The sequence below is a fragment of the Leopardus geoffroyi genome, chromosome A3, assembly GCF_018350155.1.
Source record: "Leopardus geoffroyi isolate Oge1 chromosome A3, O.geoffroyi_Oge1_pat1.0, whole genome shotgun sequence".
Taxonomy (NCBI): domain Eukaryota; kingdom Metazoa; phylum Chordata; class Mammalia; order Carnivora; family Felidae; genus Leopardus; species Leopardus geoffroyi.
The window spans coordinates 4,140,898-4,150,473 of NC_059336.1; positions in this window are offsets into that span (position 1 = coordinate 4,140,898).

A 9,576-nucleotide genomic window follows, 5' to 3' on the forward strand; every position below is an offset into this window, starting at 1 on the left:
AAGGCCATTTCAAGCTGCAAGAGAAGACAGAAAGTTTTATTTTTATCTGGGTGACCAGGTGTACAGCTATGAGACAGAAAGGAAAAGTGATGTAGTGGACAACTTTCGAGCCTTGGCATGTTGCCCTCCAGGGGTTTGGAGTCTGCTGGGGGAAGAAAAGCATATGGCCCAATTCCAACATCTCATCCTAGAATGGGCCAAACACCTGTTAGGGTGGAAACTCACAGGAGGGGGTAGTTTGGGGACCAAACTCAAGAGGGAGCTACAGTATCTACCGCAAAGGATAGTTATGGGCTTAACATGAACTCAAGAGTGCAGAGACAAGCTGGGTGGTAGAAGGCAGCATGGGCTCCACAGTCACAGAGCAGAGCTTGAGCCCTGCCCCACCACTTACTTTCTGGGTGGCGGTGAAGGAAGAATTCTAAAGGTCTCCCCCAAGATTCCCAGCCACCGATTATTCAATCAAACACAAGAGCAGGTACAGCTGCAAATGGCCTTGGAAGACGGCACTGATATTACTAAGTCTGCTGAGACTGTAAAGGTAGGGAGAGTATTCTGGGTTATCCAGGTGACGCCAACGTAACCACATGAGCCCTTCAAAGCGGGAGAGGAAGGCAGAGGTGCAGGGGGAGAAGAAGGCAAACGATAAGGCAGTAGGAAGGGAAAAGAGGTTTGAAGCACGAGAACGACCCACCTGCCAATGCTGGCATGAAGGGGGCCATGAACCAGAGGGTGTGGGTGGCCTCCTGAAGCTGAGAATGTTCCCCAGCCCCAATGAATAAGGACAGGACCTCAGCCCTACACCCACGTGGAACTGAATTCTGCCAACAGCCTTAACGAGCTTAAAAGTGGGATCTTCCCCAGACAAGAAAGAATGCAGCCCTGCTCACCCTGGATTTCGGCATCCTGGGACTTGGAGCAGAGGACCAGCAGAGCCCAACAGACTATGAGGCAACAGCTGGATGCCGCTTTAAGCTGATAAACATGTGGTCATTTGCTATGGCAGCAGTAGGAAACAAGGCCAGCGACCTTGGGCAAATCCCTTCTCTGCAGCCTGTTTTCCTCTTGGGTCAACAGAATAGCAGTCACTCCTGAGGGCTTGTATGAGGCTGAAAGGAGGCAATCCAGATGGCTGGTATACAAGAGATGGTCAACAAATGCTCCTGCTATAACACGGATGGTTGCTATTCCCACCTCGGAGATCCCGAGGCCATCGAGACACAGAAGGAAATGGGCACTTCCTGTGCACAGTCTCACCCAACCCTATAAGGCAGCTACTTTTATTGGCCCACTTGCAAAGATGAAACCGAAGCACTGAGAGATTAAGTGATTTTCTCAAGGCAAAACAGCTAATAAGAAACAAAGCTGAGATTCCGCCCAAGCCATGGGGCTCTAGAGCTCTGAGGGGAGGGAGCCAGATGCTCCCATCCCAGCTCCATTGTGCGTGCAGATGAGCAAAGAGAGGCCAGGAGCCAGTCTGCAGGGAGCCAACCTCCACACGAACAGCAGGTCTTGGGTTGAAACACAGATGACCACCTGTCTTCTGGGCATGCCTACAATGGAGCCAGTGGTTTTCTCTCATCCTTCGTGGGTTGTAGGGAAGCCTAGGTTCTTTCTGCTCAGCTTCCAAGAGTAGTCTGCCTGAAAAGAAAGGTCATAACTTCCATCCTTTAAAGGCCAAAAGAGAGACAAGTAGACAAAAAGCCCAATAGACTTCCTCCATTATTCAGCCATCATTGGGCTCCTTCTGGATGCTGGGCCAGCACCGTTCTTGGTGCTGGGTTACATCACTGAGCAAGCTGGGCACATTCCCAGCATGAGGGTGAAGACAAGAAGCAAGTAACTAACCAAGTGAGCAAATTTGATCATGATGGAGACAGGGAGCTCTTCAGGCCTGTGTCTGTTGGTTGCTGGTGCCACTACCCTCTGTCCACAGTTCAGTAAGATGCTGGGCATCACTGTCCATGTTGGAAGAGTCGGGGTGGTCCCCAGGATAGAGAAGCTGGCACAGAGCTCACCCAGAGACATACCCAAGGCATCCCCTGGAAACAAGGAGGAGAGTCTGGGCTGCCATCTGTCCCCATATCGGGGCACTGATCTTCCCTGACGACGGTCAGTGACCACCACTTCATGGTAGGGACAGGCAAAATTCTGGAACCTGAGAACGAGCTAATAGAAGTCAAGCAGAACCTAATGGAGGAGGAGGAGGAGCCATGAGGTCTCCGTGCAGGGCCAGCCCTGGCCACCAGGCTGCCTCCCCTCTCCGAGCCCCAATTTCTAAGCTTTAGATGAAAGAACAAAGGGAGATGAGCCGTCAAGTCTCCTCCCAGCTCCCAGTCTCGAACATGTGCTCGTCCCTCCCTCCCTCAACCAGTCTTGGTCCGCCTCTGCTGTGCGCGCACCCCTGCATTCATAACTATGAATTGATGCTTTCGGTTCCCTCTTCCTGCTTGGCAACTGTCAAACTGAGCCACACATAGGGCCACCGGGCTCGCCCATGGGCAGGGCTGTCTGGTTCTGCATGGAGGTGCCTGTGTGCAGATCGGCATTAGCATACGTTGCTTTAAATCATCTCAAAAATTGACTTTGGGCAAGCGCTTGACAGGTGAGCTGTGTTTTCCTACTAGAAAACAAGCAGAGCAACAACCCAAGGTGACCCCACAGAAGTCATGTGGGACCAGAGGTTGAATAGGCCCTAACAGATCAGTTGAGAAGCTTCCAGCTGCGGTCAACAGCATAAGGGGCCCCTGTCAGGCCCTGGGAACCTCAGCAGAGCAGAACCTCCATGTGGCGGGGTTTTTGCCTGGCTCGCTGGGGCCCACAAGGCTGGAGAAAGAGCCCATCGCCCCCAACTGGCTCACCTTCTTCCCAGCAAGGCATGCTTGAGGTGGAGTGCAGGGTTTACAGAGGATTTGAGTTAATTCACCAGTTGAGCAATCCAGTGGTTTACAGAGAAGTATGAAAAGAACAAAGAGCCCAGAGGAGGCAAAGATGTTTCCAGAAAATGTCCAAGGAGCATATGAAAAGATGCTTCACCTCCAGAAAAGCATCAAGAGGAAAGCTAGTGAAAAGTGAGATCACAACAAGGGCGAATATCACCAACATTTGACACAGGTGTTCTCCAACCCTCCCCCCCCCACCCACAACGGGCGTGTAAAATGGTCAACTTTTTGGAGTCCAGCCTGGCACAACCAGCACAGCAATTAATCACCTGGGAATTTTTTTGCCTGGCAACATAATCAGACAAATTCACAATATGTGTGTACGAGGCAGTCTGTTGAAGCAAGAAAGGCCCCCCGCCAATAAAAAATGCTTATATCCCCAGCAAAAGAGACTTGGCCAGTTAGATGAAGGGACATCCACACAACGAAATGCAGCGCAGTCGTTTAAAAGGCTGGTATAACTTTACATTTTTTGACTTAGAGAGACGTCTCCATCGCATTATTGGGTGGGAAAATAGCAAGTTCCAGAGCAGCACGCTGTGAGGTTCCCATTTATGCGAAATGGCTCGTACAATGGGGTGTTTGTGGGCACAGCGCAGCGAGAGGCAGCAGAAGACCGAGCACAACGTTACCCCTCCGTGGAGGGACCTGGAGGGATTTTAATTTTCATCTTCATGCTTTCCTGTGTGGTTTGAATTCTTTACAATCATCATGTATCATTTTTATAATCAGAAAGAAAAAGTACGATAAAAATGGTTTCCATTTTTAAAAGAGAGCGAATTCAATGAGGCACAAAGAGTGCAGGCGTTCTGAAGGCCCTCGCCATGCCTGGGTGGGAAATAAATCTGCCGGGAGCCCCAGAGAGCAAGGGCTCGGCAAGGCCGTCCCTGCCCACGGCAACGCGTGCGGTTTCGGAGACCTCCCGCTGATGCGCTCACCGCCACCCCACTGGCAAGTTCTCATCCGTGCCACGGAACAGGCCTCCCTTCTTTTCCCCAGGGTCCTGCAGGGACTCCAACGCCCACTAGGGATGCTGTCCGGGGTGCAGGAAGCCAGGGGGGCTGGGGCTTGTGGAGGCAAGTAGGCTGGCCGGCCGTGTACCACTGAGTGATGGACCCCGCCCCCTCTTCTGTCCAGCGAGGTGCAGCAGTGCTAGCCTTACAGGGACCCCCCGAGCCGACGCACGTGGGGGCCAAGCACAGCATCCAGACGGCCTGGACTTCACAGAGGGAACAAGGAAGTATGAATCCTCCTCGTTGCCGGAGGTTCCTGCCGTCCGGAGGAGCCTAGACTCTGGCTGGAGACAAACTTTAAGTACCTGATGACCTTGGGCATCGGTGGTCAGGTTGCTGAGCATGAGAAGGGAAGCCTCTGCCGACCCCAAACCAGGAAATGCCCCAAGATGCTGGCAGGTTCGCACTGGGAGGACAGCATTTCTTTACCCACTGTCCTGCACCAAAAAAAACCACATTTTATTTTGTTTAATGTTTATTTTATTTTTGAGAGAGAGAGAGAGAGAGAGAGAGAGAGAGCACAAGCGGAGGAGGGGCAGAGAGAGAGGGAGACACGGAATCCGAAGCGGGTTCCAGGCTCTGAGCTGTCAGCACAGAGCCCGACGCGGGGCTTGAACTCACAAACCGCGAGATCGTAACCTGAGCCGAAGTCGGACGCTGAACCGACTGAGCCACCCAGGCGCCCCAGGAAACATTTTAAATGGAGGTCCTTTCAGAAGCAGCTCATGCTTGCTGAACACCTGCTGTGTACCACACACTTTCACACTTACTTCTTTTGGGCCCCATGACAACCTGATAAGAGTGTTACCAGCCCTCATGGCAGATGAGGAAGCCACAGCAGACAGAGCTGAGTGACAGCCTACATCACACTGTGAGCAGACGTCAGAGACAGGACACCGGGTCCCGAATTTCAAAAGCAGAGATTTGGAAAACCACCCCTGAATTCCTGAGCCTCCTGCCTCAGAACCGCTTGTAACCCCCAAAACACCAAGGTCACGGATGCTTCCACACCCCGAGTGAATTTGGAGCATCTATTCTTTCTGGGTTAATCCTGCTACCCGTGGCTTCCAACACCATGGACAAGCTCTACGTGAAAGCACCTTGCATTTCAAAGGTGTTCTTGTGCATTCGGCGGGGCTCACTCAAGTACATAAACATCCACAGGGCACATGTGTGACGCCCGTCTCATACATCAGGAGAGGACAGGAGCAAAAGGCCCCCGTTTCCCAGCACTCACCCACTGACAGGCAGAAGGGAAGGTGATGCGTCAGGTGACTGCCTGGAACGCCAGGGCCAGAACAGTTCAGCAGTTCAGAGCATCCTAGAAACTGAGGGGGCCTTTCACACTTCAAAACCCACACATCACCCAACAGCCATGATGGTTCACGTCCTGTTGGAAAAATACAAACAGGGAAGGAGCTCGTACGCTACCTGGCATCCTAACGGCCTTCCTCTTCCGTGACAGCAAATGCTGGGTACTTCTGCATCCTGATAGCGTTGGAGTCACATGAATGCACATGTGATGACATTGCGTAGAACTATACACACGCACACACACACAAGTGCACGCAAACACAGGTGATACCTCAGTAAGGTTGGCAGCATGTTAACGGTATGGTGCAAAAGTCGGGTTCCCGGTTTGGATAAGTGCTATGGCCCCACAAGGTGCCATCGTTGGGGGAAGCTGCGTGAAGGGTCCACAGGAACTCTCTGTACTATTTTCATAACTTTTCGTGGGTCTAAAGTTATTTCAAATTTTAGAAATTTCAGTTTTCTAAAATACATCCAGTACAAAAATGCTGACTCGAAGGGGCGCATGCACCCCAATGATTATAGCAGCGCTATCGACAACAGCCAAATTATGGGAAAAGCCCAAATGTCCATTGACTGGTGAATGGATAAAGAAGATGTGGTGTATATATATTCGGTGGAATATTACCTGGCAATCGAAAAGAATGAAATCTTGCCATTTGCAACAACATGGCTGGAACTAGAGTGTGTTATGCTAAGTGAAGTAAGTCAGTCAGAGAAAGACAAATATCATACGACTTCACTCATACGTGAAATTTAAGAAACACAACAGATGAACATAGGGAAAGGGAAGGAAACATAAGATTAAAACAGAGAGGAAGGCAAACCATAAGAGACTCTTGAATACAGAAAACAAACTGAGGGTTGTTGGAGGGGAGGTGGGTCAGGGGGATGGGCTGAGTGGGGGATGGGCATTAAGGAGGGAACTTGTTGGGACGAGCACTGGGTGTCGTATGCAAGTGATGAGCCACTGAATTCTACTCCTGAAACCATTGTTACACTATATGTTCATTAACCTGGATTAAAATAAAATTTAAAAAATAAATGCATCCATCCATCCAGGATCTGACCGCTTCTCCCAACTTCCCAGTCTGAGCTGCACCACCCCTTACCTGGTCACCCCGCTTTGTACCTTTGCAGTACTCCCCAGGGGCCACCAACAGCTTAGGTGGACTGAAGGCCAGGTGCACCTGGCCGTATGTGGCCGCAGCCTTATGCGGTCTCCTTGCCAAACCTTCTGCTCATCTGCTCCCCATCATCCACATGGCCCCCTTGGTTTCCCCACATCAGCACATGATCAGGCCCGGCTCTCCTGTGGCCACTGCCTTCCCCTCTTTCAGATCACAGAGACCACCTCTTCGGAGAGGACTTCCCTGACCCTTCATCTATAGGACCCCTTCTGGGCCTGACAGGGGAGGGCCATGGGACTTTCTACAGTGGTGGAATTGTACCCGGGTCAAGGTGATACGGGTGCATACGCTGGCCAAAGCTCACCAAGTGAGCGGGTTGGATCTGTGCAGTTTACCTTATATGATTACACCTGATGAAAAATGCAATCACAGGGGCACCTGAGTGGCTCAGCCTGCTGAACACCAGACTTTGGCTTAGACTATAGTCTCATGGTTCGTGGGTTCAAGCCCTGCATCAGGCTCTGTGCTGATGGCTCAGAGCCTGGAGCCTGCTGCAGATTCTGTGTCTCTCTCTTCTCTCTCTGTCCCTCCTCTGTTCATGCTCTGTCTCTCTCTGAAAACAAATAAATAAAACATTTTCAAAAATTCAGTCACAGTATTAAAGACCCCTGCCCATTGTGACTATTCTAGCACCTTATTTATTTTCTTCATGGCACGCGTTATCTTCTGTAATCATCTTTTCACGTGTATGTTTACTTGCTTATCATCTGTTCCCTGACACACACATGCGCACGCACACCATCAGAAGCCCTCCAGGACAGCGGGAGCCAGGTCTGGCCTATCACACTGCATGCCCAGCACCCAGCTCAGGTCCTTGCCGGACACGGTGAACAAACATCTGCCTGGCTTATCTCACCACAGATGCACTGTGCAGTGAACTCACCAGGAAGGATCTCAGATCTTTTCCACTCTGATGCTCCCGAAAGCCCTCTTCTTGTGTCTTGGCCAACTCAGTCCAAATGCAAGAACTGACTGGCTCATTTGATGAGTACTGAATGAGCGCTGTGGGGTGCAGCAGTGACCAAAACAGCCAAAGCCTGATGCTCGAGGGTCATCCGTTCTGGAGGGTGACGGACACTCAACACCTTGATGTCGCACAAGCCAGGAGATGAAAACTTCCCAGCAGAAAAATAAAGTCGGAACATCTGGGTAGAGATCCCGTAAAGGGATGAGTAAAGCCAGGCACACACCTGAGGGAAGCAAGTTCCAAAAACAGAGGAAAGCAAGTGTTGATGCTCTGAGTTGAGGCATGCTGTTGGGACAACCCAAGTGGGGGAACAGGAATGTGGGGTCTCAAGGTCATAATGAGGACTTGGCACCGTACTCCGAGTAAGAGAAAATCCTAGAGAGACTCAACGGGACAGTGCAGTGATCTGACTGAGGCTCTCACAGGATCCCGTGGACTGCTTGGGAAAGGGACACAAGGGCAGGGGGAGAGGTGCGGTGGGGGGTCACCACCCAGGGCACACGAGAGGGCAGCTCAGACCTAGTAGGTTGCCATGGAGGGGTTAAGACCCCAACTCTAACTCTTAAATACTGAGAACAAACTGCGGGTTGATGGGGGGTGAGGGAGAGGGGAAAGTGGGGGATGGGCATCGAGGAGGGCACCTATGGGGATGAGCACTGGGTGTTATATGGAAGCCAATTTGACAATAAATTATCTTTAATAAAAAAATAAATTAAAATAAAATAAAGGCTATTTTAATATTTTAGCCATTTCAGCCACTAAAAAGAAAAAACAAAGACCCCAACTCTACTTCAACTGGAGCATCCACAGGATGGATTCCATGGAGCGTGTGAGGTAAAGAGAGGAGTCAAAGCTCCAGGAGTTCTGCCCAGAGCAAGAAGAAGAAAGGAGTTGGCACGTCTCAAGAACAACTGAAGTTTAGCCCACCTGGGGAGCAGCCTCCTCAGACGGGGAATCGAGAAGCTAGGGATAGCTGGCAGTGAGGGGGGACAGTCGTCCCGTGGCTCCCAAGCCATGGATACAAATACAAGCAGCACCACGTAGCCCACATACAGCACCTCACCTAGTAGAGAGTCAGGGATGCCAACAGCAGAGACCAGAAGACCGGAAGAATCCAGCAAAGAGCCCTGAGACGGAGCAACCAATGTGGCTGGCAGACCACCAGGAAAGAGCTGACCCTAGAGGACAAAGAAAGTGTTTCCAGAAAAAAAACAGGGATAGACCACGTCCCGCTGCTGGCTGAAGGCAGAACGTGGAGCTGGGCCGCCTGGGGCCCCAGTGAGTGTGAAAGGAGCCGTATCTATGGGGCGTGGGAGGAAGGCTGAATTTCAGTGGGTCTGAAGGAAAATGGCGGCCAGGGGCAAATGGGAGCAGTCCACTCTTTGAAAACATTCCAGGTAAAGGGGGGCAGAGAAATGGGATGGTGGTGAAGGGAAACGTGGGGTCGAGATGAGCCCTTTTCTCAAGATGACGGAAATAGCATCAAGGTATACACACCTCGTGGGGAAGGAGGATCAACATCCCGGGAGAGGGGACACAGGCCGCAGTCGAGTGCGCACACGCACAAGGGGAGGGGAGCTGACAGGGGAACAGAACGCTTCCGAAATTGCATTTCCTAAAGAAATTCATTACTTTCCAGCATGGGTAATGATTAAAAGTAACTTCTAACAAAGTGTGCTCTGCCAGCCAGGGACATGTGCATAAGGGACACTCAATAAATATTTGTTGATGGATTGATTTTCAAGTACGGTTCCCGCTGAACTTGAACACGCGAGGTTCATTTATAATTGGAAGCGTCTCGTTACATCCACCTAGTGGGCCAAAGTCCTTAAAAACAGTTTGCTCTCCATCATGCTCCCACTCCAGCCAGCCCTCAGCCTGGCCCCAATTTAAATTATCACTTCAAAATTGGTGAGGCCTGAATTAATGAGATTTTACTGCACTCACGGCTTTAGATGAAAATCAATGCTGTGCCCAAATGCGAGTCGATGAAAACTGGCTGGAGAAAGCAGAAACTAATAAACAGCTCACATTTTTCTGGGAGACGCCGGCCAAGGCTCTCTATCTTCCTGACCGGCTCCCCCGCTCCTTGGCTTACCTGAGACAGCACATCTGAACCCACAGACCCAACACCTCTTTCTTTGTCTTGGGGG